The 11124-nt window shown below is 41.7% G+C and overlaps 2 long non-coding RNA genes across 2 annotated transcripts in view; both read left to right on the top strand.

Moving 5' to 3' along the window:
• Window positions 1–1482, top strand: part of LOC116073314 — a 16365-nt gene extending 14883 nt beyond the window's left edge. Inside the window, exon 3 of the long non-coding RNA XR_004111765.1 lies at window positions 1429–1482. This is a non-coding gene — a long non-coding RNA (uncharacterized LOC116073314). The remainder of the gene's footprint in view (window positions 1–1428) is intronic.
• The window catches only part of LOC116073313, a 28103-nt gene extending 23644 nt beyond the window's left edge, over window positions 1–4459 (top strand). Inside the window, exons 2-3 of the long non-coding RNA XR_004111764.1 lie at window positions 2290–2403; window positions 3961–4459. This is a non-coding gene — a long non-coding RNA (uncharacterized LOC116073313). The remainder of the gene's footprint in view (window positions 1–2289; window positions 2404–3960) is intronic.
• Window positions 4460–11124: the final 6665 nt, after the last annotated feature.

The following is an 11124-nucleotide window of genomic DNA, read 5'->3' as shown; positions in this document are numbered from 1 at the left end:
CTAAATAAGGTGGGCTCCTGGAGAAGCTGTGAAGAAGGGCATGCTTGCTCTCAGGAAGGTCAAGATGGTTGTTTAAGAGCAGAAACTAGGCCGCCAGACTGATCTTTAGGCCAGAGAAAATTCTGTTGAAACGTCAAGTCTTTCCTTTGATGGAGCAGAGCCTTTCTCTAAGGCTACAACCTTTTTGCTCTGTAGGGTGAAGCATGCTTGTCCGAGGGGTCACTGTGCTTCGTTTCTGTTTCCTCTTAGGAAACAGAACAGTTAGGCTCATTCCCCTTTGCTGTACGCGCATCAGTCACAGCAGCTAATGCTGTACACGCCCGTCCATCACAGCTGCTAAATAGCATACCCTCCTTTCAGATAAGAGTAATGGCTCCATTTAGTAGAAGTCTGGGATCTGCTCACAGCACATGAGTGATTCCAGATGCCAAGGCAAGCTGCTTCTCTTCTCCTCTCTACCAAGTATCGTACTCCAATGGCAGGAAGGATGAAGGCAGGGGTTAGGCTTGCCATGGCTTTTACCGCTGTCTGTCTGTCCTGTCCACGAGGACCAATTCAACGTGATTTAGATCAGCATCATTCGTTTGCAAGGAGAGGGATAGAGTTAAGCAGACAAAGAGTGGCTTCATGTTCCTAAATACACTTCACAGAAATCCAGCCAAGCCTTCTATAAACCTCTTACATGGGTCAACATCCAGAGCTTCTCCGGTGTCCTCTTGTGACCAGTTCAGTACTGCTTTCAAGCATACTTTCCAAGTTGATTTAAAACCATGTGTACATTGTCTATAGGAATTTCTTTTTAAAAAGTAAAACAAACAAACAAGTGATAAAGTGAAGACTCTCAATGATACAAATTTCTGACCTCCACAGGTGTCTTAACAGGCAAGTACACACACACACACACACACACACACACACACACTCACACACAAACATATAACACACACACACACATACACCCACTCACACACAAACAAATTCACACACACATTCACACAAACTCATATATACATACACACTCACACATACACACACACTCTCACACAATACTCTCACACACACATACACACACAAGCATACAACACACACATACACACACACATACACCCACACACTCACACACATACACATTCACACACACAATCACACAAACTCATATATACATACACACACACATACACATTCACACACACAATAACACAGACTCATATATACATACATACTCACACACACACACACATGCACACACACACTCATACACATACCCACACACAAATAAATCTTGTTTTAAGAAGAGGTATTCTTTGTATCTGAGGCATTGCAAGTTGTTTCATGGCCTTCTATAAAGTTCCTGCAATAAAAGTCGTGTTAATTTATACTCACTGAGTAGAAAAGTGAATCTATGCCATGTAACTTCTTTTCATGTAGCTGCAGGTGCAGGGTTGTCATAATGAGGCGGAAAGGCAAATACGTAACCAGGTGATAGAATTACAAGTAAGTTAGGAGCCACTATTGTTGGGGATAGTCAAGGAATTCACATTGGCTTTAAGCCACCATGCCTCCTACTTTTTCTCTTTTAGTTTTTTTTTTACTCCCTCTTTCCTCCTCCTGTAAGGAAGACAAGAGTCCCACACATGCTAGGCAAGTCCCCTATCATCAAACCCTACCTTCAGAAGCTTAGCGTGGATGGCACTTAGAGCTAGAAGCACAGCATCCTGCCTTCCCAGAAGACTAAGCTGACTGACCCCTTCCCATCCCCTGCTCCTCCTGCTCGATTTTAGGCTTTTATTCTTTCTAAACGGGCTTTGTATGATCCTTGAGCTTAGCTTCTCTTCGGAAAGAAAGCACCAGGATAGCTAACACTGTTCCCTCTCCCTCTCTCTCTCTCTCTCTCTCTCTCTCTCTCTCTCTCTCTCTCTCTCAACCACTGTTTCTTTAGAGAGTGTGGGTATAGGCTATTATAGGTACGAGGTTATTATGGGTATGTGGTGTTTTGTTAGAGTATGGGCAACTCACCTGTCGTTACACCAGCCCATGGGATATGAAAGTGGGGGTAGGGAGATACAAGGATGAAAAATATTTAAATGATGAAGAGAGTGGGTGACTGGGGGGAAGGGAGTGGGGGAGGGTTGATAAAAAACAAGGGGGTATGAAAATCACAGAGAAACTCACTGCTTTATAAGCTAATGAATAATGTGAGCTAAAAGGAGGTTAGAATGCAGTACTGTATGTGGGTAGAAAACACTGCTCCCAGATCTCATAGGTGGTATTCTGTTTTTTAATTAAAAGCACAGCATCCTGCAGAGCAACACCTATATGAGTTGTTGGGCAGAGAGGCCCCAGAGGCTCCCAAAATAATATGGTCCATTGTCCTTGTTCTTGATTGCTCACCAGAAGTAAATGGTAAGATGTGTGAAAAGAGCACACGTTATTATTATTATTATTATTATTATTATTATTATTAATTATCATCATTATCATTATTTATTATTATTATTATTACAAAATACAGAGAAATCAAGCTGGAACTAAGCTGGTTTAGGTTGCTGGGAGAGGCAGTACATCAAAGGTCCTTACTCAGCTATGAACCCTGCACGCTGGGTTCTGTTAGGTGAAATTCAACCCACTGGTACCATAGTGGCTTGGCTGTTAGGGGCAGTCAACTTTCTGATTGAGTTGGAGGCCTGCTCTGACGGAAGGAATACACACGTGGTACTATAAAGCAGAAAAAAAAATGTATGGTTAGGGAGGTCTTAGGGTTCTTGGGGGAACCTACTACATTTGATCTTGATGTTTTCTTCTTTCTAGAAGAAGATAGGAAGAGTTGCAACATATGTATGAATCTCTCCAGCCAAGCTTGATGGAGCTTTGTGCCACCTGGTGGTATTGGCCAAAGTTTCATTAGATCTCCACATACAAACAGTTTTAGTTTTCAGGTCAGTGTGGGGCCATTATTCCTGCCCCATTTGTGTGTGAGCCCAAATGGACAAAAGAATGGGAAGGGGTTACTTTTTTCTCCTTTGGAGGAGTCCCTAAACTCCCACTAGCAGCTCAACTCGTTCATCTGAGCACTGTGTGACACTTAAAAAAAAAAAAGCCCCTAGATTTGGTTAATTGACTTCTGACTGTGAAATGATGAGGTCTTAATGCTAACAGAGATCGGTGTTTAATGAAGGAGATAGCTAGAAACTCATATTCGGATAAGTACAACAGTAAATCAAGTGCATGCTGTAAGGGTCTCCTTTGTTTTGTGCTGAACAAGATAGATCTACTACCAGCAGGCAAGTGCAGGCTCTATCCTAGCTCCGATGTAAAAGAGACCTGAGTCTGAAGACCACAGATTATCTCATGGCTGGATCATGCTCAGCATCTGAAGTTTCCAAGTCTCCACCAAGCTATTCTTCTGGTACTCATAATCCCATTATTTGCTAGCCCTGACAGCAACCCCCACGTTGCTATTTCTAAAACAGAGACACACAACAAGTGATGTTAAGGACAGACTAATTTGTGTTTTCCCCAGGTGAGATTTGAGTTGGGCCTATTTCAGGTCTGGCTGTTGCCAGAGAACTGACGTCTTACTTCCTGATTTCCAGTTTACTCCCTGCTGGAGCTCAGTCTCCTAGGGCTGGCTGTTTGGAGAGCTCAGTTGGCACAAAATCAGAAATTTAAAACTTCATGCTCAAGGGATGAACACTGAGTAACCAGCATATCTTAATCATGGCTAATTTAGCACCACATGAAAATGGATGCCATTTGTCATAGAGAAAGGTAGCTATGCTGGGTAAACACACTATCTCTTTGAGCAGTTCTCTGTAGTATTGGGCGGAAATTCTTACTGCGTGTAAAATGGCAAAAATTACTGCCTAACTCAGATAAGGCAGATTTTTATGCCTGTGACAAGTACCTGTGAAAAATTAACTAAAAAAGGAGGCAATATTTATTTTCATCTAATTGTTTCAGCCCACAGGCAACCGGTTCCATTGCTGTGGGCTTAATGAAGGGCTGAATGTTACCAGCGAGGAGCGAAGCAACTTACCTTGAAGCAGACAGGAAACAAAGGGGAAGATCCCGTACACCATTTCAGAGCATGCTCTGGTGATCTACTCCCCCTCAACCAATGAACATCTCCTGCTTTCCGCCACCTCCTCAAACACCAAAGTACTGTGAATTCACCAGGGAGTTAACCACTGATCGGAACTTCAGAGCCCTTAGGACTCAATTACTTCCTAAACTAGCAACAATACCACCACTAGAAAAGCCCGTGGAGGTCAAACATCACATTCAAACTATGATAGCCCACCCCTGAACTTAAATGCTCATGTGTATTTTACAACATAAAATTAATTAAGCCCACCTCCAAGAGTCTCTGATAGTCTTAACGTTCTCAGTTTAATTTAAATGTCTCCTCTGCAATTAAAGGTATACTTAACTGCGATTCTCTGCAGTTTAATTTAAAATGCAATTCTAATTTAATTGACTATCATTTATAATATAATATAATATATGATAATAAATTATTTATTTATTATGTATACAGCGTTCTGCCTGCAGGCCAGAAGAGAGTATCAGATCTCATTACAAATGGTTGTGAGCCACCATGGGGTTGCTGGGAATTGAACTCAGGACCTCTGGAAGAATTAAATTATTATCAATTAATAAAATAACAATTTAAAAATGAGGTTACGCCCACTGTATACATACAATGGCCCATGATAAATATGTCTGCTCCAAAATGGAGGGATAGGAGAGTGCAAAGGAAGGATCAGCCCAACAAGATGGAAACCTGGAGGGCAGAGATTAAATTCTGTAGCTTCAGGTCTAGGAGCGAGGCGGGTGAATGACGTCATGGCATCATGGCTTAAGCTCCACTGATTGGCGCTGGGAGGCACTGCATTCATGGCTTTGTTAGCTGCAGTCCAGGTGACATGTTTCTTGGGCTGCCTCTATTTACTGCCAGCAGCTTTCCTCCCTAGGCATTCAGTATTCGGGACATCTCTAACATCCTAAGGGTCTATATCTGTCTTTTAAGTTCCATCCTCATAACTTCATACAGGGCCTTTCTGTGGTGATCTTAACCCTTCTTTATGCTCAAAACCCTCATCACCCCTCAGCCTTCCATTGAAATCGGGACAGAAGCCTTCATGGGCCCACGGTTCTTGCATTCTTGCGTGCATGAAAACCCAGTATCGCACGAACAAGCTAGAAGTGCTTATGGCCCACTTAAACAGCAGTGCAGGCTCCCTGGAGTGTCTGGGTAGCCGGATGGGGAAGTAATTCCCTAGGTGGCCCTGTAACAAAAGGAGACTTTGGTTCTCTTTTCTCAAAGCAAAGTCTTTGAAATGAATTGAAAGGTTTGTATAACTGAGTCCAGAACTTGGGGGATTGAGTCAGGTCCCAATGTGTGCTCATGGCATCTCTTCTGATGTTTCCACTCAAAGGATGTGGCTTCTTTTTAAGGGCTCTAATCTCTTTAGAAACCATGTCTTCCTTGGCTCTAACAAACCCCACTCCGGAAACCTTAATTCTCTGAACAAAATATACACAAACTCTTTGCCAGAGGAAAGACAAATGGCCTTTTGTCAAATACCTAGTCCGGCCCTCACTCCTTCTATCTTCTGAGTTTCAACTGTCGCTGGCTGCTAAGCCAGTTGCACTCTCGGGGTTCTAAAAGTTGTTCTTGCTTCATCTCTCCAGTCGGACCCTCTGCATGCCTGTGAGCATCTGTCTTGTGAGGGCAGTCAGACCCTCTGCATGCCTGTGAGCATCTGTCTTGTGAGGGCAGTCGGACCCTCTGCATGTCTGTGAGCATCTGTGTTATGAGTTCCACCATCCCTGCCTGCTAAGCTAGTTATACTTTTAGCCTTCTAGAGTTTTTCTTGTTTCATCTCCAAACATACCCACATCCCTTCAATAAGCCAGTCCCAAAGACTTCTGAGTCTCGTTATCAGGAACAATCATAGAAAGGATCCCACTTCCCCAAGATCAATGTTGGGTGTTAGTCTATTCACTCCTGTGACATTAAAAAAAAAAAAATCAGTGCTCAAGGGAGGAACATTTAATTTAGTTCACAATCCCTTACCCTTGAGTCCATGACTGTGTGGCTTCACTGCTCTGCCTGGGGGCAAGGCTGGACATCATGGATGGCAGGAAGCAGTCGATGAGCAGAACTGTGCACTTCATGGCCAACAGGAAAAAGAGTCAAGGCACAGTTATATTTTTTCCAAGTCCATGTCCCCAGAGACCTACTTCCTCTTACAGGACCCCCCTCTTCTCCTCTCCAACACCTCCCAGCAATGCTATCTCCCACTCCTCACCAACACCTCCCAGCAATGCTATCCCCCACTCCTCACCAACACCTCCCAGCAATGCTATCCCCCCCCCAACACCTTCCAGCAATGCTATCTCACTGTAAATGTATTGGAAGAGTGTTCTCTTGATTAGGTTAAATATTTAGGCACTTCCCAATTGGCAGCTGAGCCCCAGATACATAAGCTCACAGGAGCATTTTACATTCAAACTGTAAAAAGCACTCTGTTAGGGCAGAGGTTCTCAACCTGTGGGTCTCAACTCCTTTAGGGATAGAAAGACCCTTTCACGGGGGTCTCGTAAGACTATTGGAAAACACAGATACTTATATTACAATTCATAAAAGTTACACAATTACAGTTATGGAAGTAGAAACAAAAATAATTTGATGGTTGGGGGTCACCACAACATGAGGAATGAAAGGGTTTCAGTAGTAGGAAGGTTGAGAACCACTCTATTAGGGTGATAAAGTACTTCTTAGACAAAGCTTGTGTAGGTTGCAGGGTTGCCCCCAACTTGGCAAAAGTATATTTATCTTAAAAATAAGAACGATGAATACCATAGGTATTCTTGCCTTCTCTTTCTACTTAAAAGCACATTTTGAAGTTCTTTTTTGTACTCAGTGTGAAAACAGAAATTGAAGTATATTTAAGAGAGATGTTAGATAATGCTTCAGCCACCTAAAAATGAATTGTGTTCTTAGAAATGTTCAATTTCATAAACTCTGTGAGCAAATGTAGGATTTAAGGAACTATTAATATATTTTGGTTCATATCTTGCTAAGATAACATCCAACATAATAGATACTATTAAAAATACTTGTGATAGTCAGGTGGACTTGAAGTACTGTGTATACACTAATTTATCTCACAGGGGAGACAAGATCAGCAGGCCATTCCTGTTTTAACATTCTGAGATGAGTTAACCCAGAAACAGTAATGGGAAGGCAGATTTAATAAAAAGGAAATAGCCAACATATTACGTGGATGTCCATGTGGCTTAGAGACTGGACATTTGTGCGCTCAGGGGGAAAATGATGATGAGGTCAGACAGACTGGGATAGACCAAGGCTGGCACTTTTGCTGCAAAGCCTGGAATCAATGCTGATCTGATGGAAAGCCAGGCAGACAGTTCAACTGAGGCATTGATCCATAGGAGCTGGCCAGGAGGCCCTGTGTGAGGTTGAGACTGTGTTCCCACAGACCGAAGCAAGAGAACAGGAAGACAGGAAAGAATATGGATGCAGGGTCCTAGATCTGCTCCCTGGGACCTAAGTTTCTAGGAAATGTGGAAACTTTTGAGGAAGTTTAGGTGTCCAGTGCTACTTGTGGTCACCTCATAGTAGTTGCTGACTTAGGAAAAGGAGAGGGGAAATGGGAAGAACCACATTTCAGTCTAACATACACATTAAAAAGTCGTAGAAAATAATACGATTTTCACTTCTCATGAAATAACTGTTAAGCGATTCACTACTTTTTTTCTATCATTTCCAAGATTCTAACTTCCAATAGTGCTGAGTTTTAGAACCCCATTCTTTATGATTACTAGAACATTTCAATAAGAAATGACTTGACTAGGCCTTTAGCGATAGGCAGCAATGCCAAGCTTTCTTTTCTTCAGTAACTGAGCTCACATAACAAGTAAATAGTGATGCTGGGAAATGTATGGTATATTTGTAGCTGCCAACTTTGTGCTGAGGGCTGGTGTTTTACAGTGGTTTTAGTATCTAGCAATATAAAGGGCTTGCAAACTTTCTCTGTTAAATTCTAACCTGCAAATGCTTTAGTCCCTGTGGCCAGCCCAACTCTAACAGTGTAGAGAGAAGCAATCACAGGCAAGAAATCAAATGGGTACCAATAACACCATTCTAAACAGGTGGAAATCAGCCCACAGTCAGTAGTTGACACATGATATAAACACACAACAAAGAAACAAACAGCAGATGGAAGAACAAAGCTTAGTCTCTCTTTGAGCAACTTTTTCTTTCTAATTGTCTTTTATTAAAACAAGGTAAGTAGGGCACCATTTAAGGGTATTTTTATTTTCCATTTGCAACCTTGAAGGTAACAGCCCTAAACTACTGAATCCCCTTCCTTCCTCCTCCTCCTCCTCCTCCTCCTCCTCCTCCTCGTCTTCTTCTCCCTCTCCCCCTTCCCCTTTCCCCCTCCCCTTCCCCCTTCCCTCTCCCCTTCCCCTTCCTCCTCCTTCTTCTTGTTTTTTGAGACAGGGTTTCTCTGTATAGCCCTGGCTGTCCTGGAACTCACTCTATAGACCAGGCTGGCCTTGAACTCAAATCCGCCTACCTCTGCCTCCCAAGTGCTAAGATTAAAGGCATGTGCCACCGCTGCCTGGCCCCTTCTTGCTTTTAAGATGCAACAAATCTAGGGTATCTGGGTCCAGGTTTTCTTACAACAGATGAACCCCACTTTTTATACTTGCATAGAATAAGGCCCCTGGAATCTTTGAAACAAAGTCATTAATCCACACACTTAACCCAACTCAAATGCTTCACATTCAAATGCAACAGCAGAAATTAGTATGTAAACTGGAAAGAAAAAACAAAATACAAACAACAACAACAATAAAAACCCCATCAGTGTCAAACACCTAGAGTGTTAAAAGTGTTGTCTATATATGGTTTATTTATTAGTTTTTCAGAGTGTTTGTGTGTATGAATGTGTCTCCCACACAAATGTCTTGATTTTTTTTAAACCAAATTTTTTTCTTTTACAACTGTTCTCTTAGCACTACCCTGTCAGATATGGCAGCCATAGGCATGTGTGGCTTTGAATAATACTTTGTTTTCACTAAGTATAATTCAAATTATGGTACTCAGTTGTATCCGTACTCCGTGTGTTCATGGACCACAAGCATCCTGTGCTCCACATGGTGTCCCATGGTGTGGTGGAAGTCCTACAATGGAAAATACTAACAGGACACATTGACATTTATTTTTTGGTATTGTAAGTACAATAGAACATAATTAAAAATATTATTTCTTCTTCTTCTTTTTTTTTTTTTTAAAGCAGCCCATTTCCTACTGTCTACCTCCAATCTATTTAAGCTTTTGCACACAGCATGCCTCTGGTACTAGTTTATTACTTCTAGATGCCTTCCATTCTTTCTTTCTCTAGCTTCATTGACAACAGTGGCCAATTAAGGAGCCTTCGTAAATTTGCCTTCTTTCTACTAGCTTATATACACAGAGTTAATTAAAAAAGAAAGTAAATATAAATCTCTTCAAAAACCTAGAAAAATACCAAAATAAAAGTTGAATAAAGGGTTGAATAGACAGCTCAGTAGTCAAGAACACCCTTTCTTCTTCTTCTAGAGGACTTAGGTTTAATTCCCAGCACCAACATGGTGGCTCACAACCATCTGTAAGTCCGGGGCCAGGGCATCGGAAGCCTTTTTATGACCTCCAGGGGCATCCGGTACACATATATTGCAGAGACACCCATCCATACATATAAAATAAAAACAAATAAATTGGAAAAGAAGAGTTGAGCTCAATACTACTAGAAGAGAAATGCCCTAATTCTCTTCTGAGAAGACCCTGAGAAAGACCCAGTCCAAGTGCTTATGTTCTTTATCTTGGAAATGAAGATATTTCACAATGGGAAGAACTTGATGCACTCTTAATTCTTTTTACCTATTAACATATTTATTGTCTGCCGACAGTTAAATTGATAAGCAGAAATATTAACCTTTGCTACTTTTGAATCCAGGGTTGAAGACGGAATCTTTGCAAGTACAATCAAGCTAAAGTGAGGTCATTATGTTGGGCTCAAACCCAATATGACAATGTTTTTGTAAGAAGGAAATTTGGCTCAGGAGACCAAGAGAGTAAGGAGAATGCTATTTGAAGACGCAGAGGCACACAGGGAAGAGGTAATCATGAGAAAATGGATAGAGGTTGGAGTAATGCATCTATAAGCCCAAGAATGCATAGGGTAGCTACCTGACGGCTGCCAGAAACTGGGAGACGAACATGTAGAAGGAACCAACCTTGCTGGATTCTTAATGTTGAGTTTGTAGCTTCCAGCTTCTATGAAAGAGCATAGTTCTCTTGTTTCAAGCCACCCAATTGATGGGGATCTCAGGAAACCCATGTACAGCACCGTGGCCAAAGTAAGCCTAATTCCGTACTGTGCTAGGAACATTCTGGTCCTTGCTGTTTAGGTGTCGTGAAAACACAGTTAGGAACCTGGAGGTCTTGGCAGGCTATTTTTCCTCTGGTTTCACTTTTATTTATCTTTCATTAAGATAATCTGGGGCTTCTAAATGTCAAATGGAAAGTGGCCATTCTAACTTTCCCTTTTTGTTGTGTGAATCCAGAGCCATTGCCAAGGGCAGTTTGGCAAACTGTCAAGTACCGATAATATGACTGACAAACCTGATATGTCAGCGATTGTTCTACTGTATTAGCTTTTTTGAGTACCATGAGCTCATAAAATATAACAAAGCATTGTACTGTCTAAACTCTTCAGGGTTCGTGTAACTCCTATTGTCTTAGTTTGTGCCTGTCAGAGGAAGCTTTCTGATGTCTTTTGTTTTCTTTCAATGCCTTTCCCCTTAATTTGATCTATATTTGATGACTCAAATCAGAATAATACCATGTACCTGGCATATCAGAAGCGTCTATATGCACTGGTAAAAGCTGTGCTTCAATGTCATACCCTTCTAAGAGGCTCACTGTAGTGTCAGATGTAGGACGTTTTGTAGGAAGAGTTATTATAGTAGTTAAGATGTATTACCTTGTTCCCTAGTTGTTTGACAGAGGATGGTCCTTTTCATTAAATGGCTAAAGTCCTCATG

The sequence above is a fragment of the Mastomys coucha genome, unplaced genomic scaffold, assembly GCF_008632895.1.
Source record: "Mastomys coucha isolate ucsf_1 unplaced genomic scaffold, UCSF_Mcou_1 pScaffold23, whole genome shotgun sequence".
NCBI classification, from domain to species: Eukaryota; Metazoa; Chordata; class Mammalia; order Rodentia; family Muridae; genus Mastomys; species Mastomys coucha.
This window is presented reverse-complemented; position numbering and strand designations above follow the sequence as displayed.